At 38.4% G+C, this 2,678-nt stretch overlaps 1 long non-coding RNA gene across 1 annotated transcript in view; it reads right to left on the bottom strand.

The window, feature by feature from the left end:
• Positions 1-271: 271 nt before the first annotated feature.
• LOC308673529 overlaps positions 272-2,678 on the bottom strand; it is a 5,317-nt gene continuing 2,910 nt past the window's right edge. Inside the window, exon 3 of the long non-coding RNA XR_014027671.1 lies at positions 272-550. This is a non-coding gene — a long non-coding RNA (uncharacterized lncRNA). The remainder of the gene's footprint in view (positions 551-2,678) is intronic.

Here is a 2,678-nt window from a genome sequence, read left to right as displayed (position 1 = left end):
TGGACAAGAACAGAGAACCCTGGGCCAACGGAGGGAAAGGGAAAATTGATAGAGATCAGATACCTTTTTTTTAGGAGAATATATGAGGCAGATAAAGAACACAAAGATTCAAAGAGACATTTTCAGGGATTAGGAATGAATTATGATTATGAATTAAAATGTGCATATCCTCCTATCAGGGAAGATCATCTGGCAAGGATTAAGCCTGAAGAAATGAGGATTAAAACCTACACAACCAAGTATTTATAAGGTGCATACTTGGATAGGATGTCCATTTAAATGAGGTGAGAGATAAAATTGAAGAATAAAAGAAATATTTTCACCTCCGTATTGGAGAAGAGGCCGTGTTTTGTCTCAGAAAAATTTATGTGCACATCAGGACAGAAATATTCCAGACATTTTCCCCAACAGAGAGAAAAGTACTAAATGAGGAATTACCACGTTCATTTTTCTCTGCCGGTTGTCTTTGGCAACCACAATTCTTCCCAAAATGGTCTAAGAAAGCCATGAAGGAATCGCGTCTCCAGCAACTTTCATCCAGCCAGAATTCCTAAAATAAGAGGCAGCAAATGTATGTTTAAAGTTCTTGTCTACAATTAATGTGCACAAATACCAGTCAGAGAACAGCATTTCCTAGAGTTTCTCAGCAACGCAACAAATATTTGCCTCAACTTTGGCTATTTATACTCTTCTTTCACATATCTTGTCGTTTCTTTGTATGAGAGAGAGAAAGGTTTATGAAGAAACACCTGGGCTTTTGTTTCCCCTTCTTCTTCAAAAAAAATGTATTTATTTTTATCTAGGGCATTGTAACAAAAGAATAATTTCCAAAGGAATCACCGATCTGATGACAAGATTACTCCTGAAATTGGTGTTTTATTATGTGGGTTTTATAATAAAAAAAAGACAGGAAGGCAAGTTGCAATAACAAATTAATACTGTATTTGTAGAATGAAGAGCTATGAGTGTTCTGGAAAAAACATATTCCATTTCCCTTTGAATTGCTGGCGGGATTGGAAATTGGGAAAACACGGCTATTATTGAAGCAAAATTGACCAAAAACAGCATGCTTCAGGAATAGAAGAAAATAAATCAGCAATTGCTTATATTGTAAAAGAGACAAGAAATACTGGCCTTAAGCTGTCTTCCCATATCCCTAGAGCTTCTACAAATTTGCAGCTTGCTTTGAATTTCTGTCTGTGATGTTTTTTGAATTAAGTTATTTTGCGAGGTGCCGTTGAATCTGATGATTGATTTGTGGTTTGGGCTTCCAGTTAAACATCTCTGCACACATCAAAGGTTTTCTGAAACTGTGACCTCCACCGAAAACTATGCAAGCAACTCATCTCCTCCAACCATCCATGGTGCAGCTAGAAGCCACCAGAGAAAGCCTTGTGAAATGAGATTTCTTGAGGTGCGGTTCTTAAACTCACTGAATAGATCACAGGATTACATATCAAAGAGTTTTAAGGTATCTTGGGGAGCATTTAATCCATTGTCCTGCCCCGGACAGGAGTCTACCATGACAGCTGTAGGAGAAGAGCAAGCAGACTTGGTGGGCGAAGTTAAGCATGTCATAAGCTTAGAGTCATTGTGTTCCCACAAGCACTGTAAATCCAATCCCTCCTGAATTCAGTTGACCCTTCTTTGGCACCAATTTAGTGTTGAACTTTGATTAGATTCTCGGTATAGGTTTGAATAAATCTTCTGGGCTGCCATCTCATGTATGGTCCTGATTATTTGAACCCAAGAACAGTTTCACCAAGCAAAGGAAGTCCAATTTCCATTTAATTATCCCCAGTGAAGTTGTAGAGTCCTTCACATTCCCAAATAAGCCAATTCCATGGAACAGCTCTTACTGATAGGACATTTTTCTGATGTTAGCATCCACCTGCTTCCTGCTTAATAGGAAACAGGTTAATCATTGCTATCTTTCTGGACACTGAGATTTATTTTAGAGAAACCGATCTCTATATATTCCATACTGGTTTATTTTTTTTGACTGGGAGATTAGGGCCAGGTGCCAAAACAAGCTTTGAGAGGGTTGCAAAGGGTAACATGTAGTTTGGCCCCAAGAAGAATGTTATCAATTGGCATGAGGAGGTTCTTACAACAGCACCTTCTGGTGGCACCACAGTTATAAGGGAGACTGCTGGGCAACTTGTCTTTCCATTACACATCCTTGAATGGGAATTCTGAGAATTGAAATCTGGATGCTACCAAGTTGGCAATAATGGTTTGAGAAGATGCAGAACATTGTGGAAAAACTATACTAGCTTCTGTTTCTCTTCCAGCCCTTTGGTTTCCAAAAAGCTAGCATCTCCTGATGAATTTATGGGCATGTTCGTGTTACTTTTCTTGACAAGAGAACAGATCTTTTTTGAAAAGAAAAAAGAAAAAAAGAGAATTTTCTTTCCTTCCAGCCTCCAGTCCTGATATTCTCTAGAGCTATTCCTCCACTTTCTAACCAGGTTTGACTCAGATTCACTTCCCAATCCTCCCCAGATTGGCTGTTCTTTCTGGCTGCCAAATAGTTACAAAACTGGACTTAACCAAGGGCTTCACTTTGCAATTAAACTATATTTTCCCATTAAACATTAAAAGCGAAGTATAACAAGTCATAAAATATTATTGTTGCTCTTTCTCAGCCATTGTTCCTTGGGACCGGATAATGGTTC

The sequence above is a fragment of the Vipera berus genome, assembly GCF_964194415.1.
Source record: "Vipera berus genome assembly, chromosome: 12".
NCBI classification, from domain to species: Eukaryota; Metazoa; Chordata; class Lepidosauria; order Squamata; family Viperidae; genus Vipera; species Vipera berus.
The sequence above is the reverse complement of the archived record's forward strand: the minus strand, read 5'-3'. Positions and strand labels throughout refer to the sequence as shown.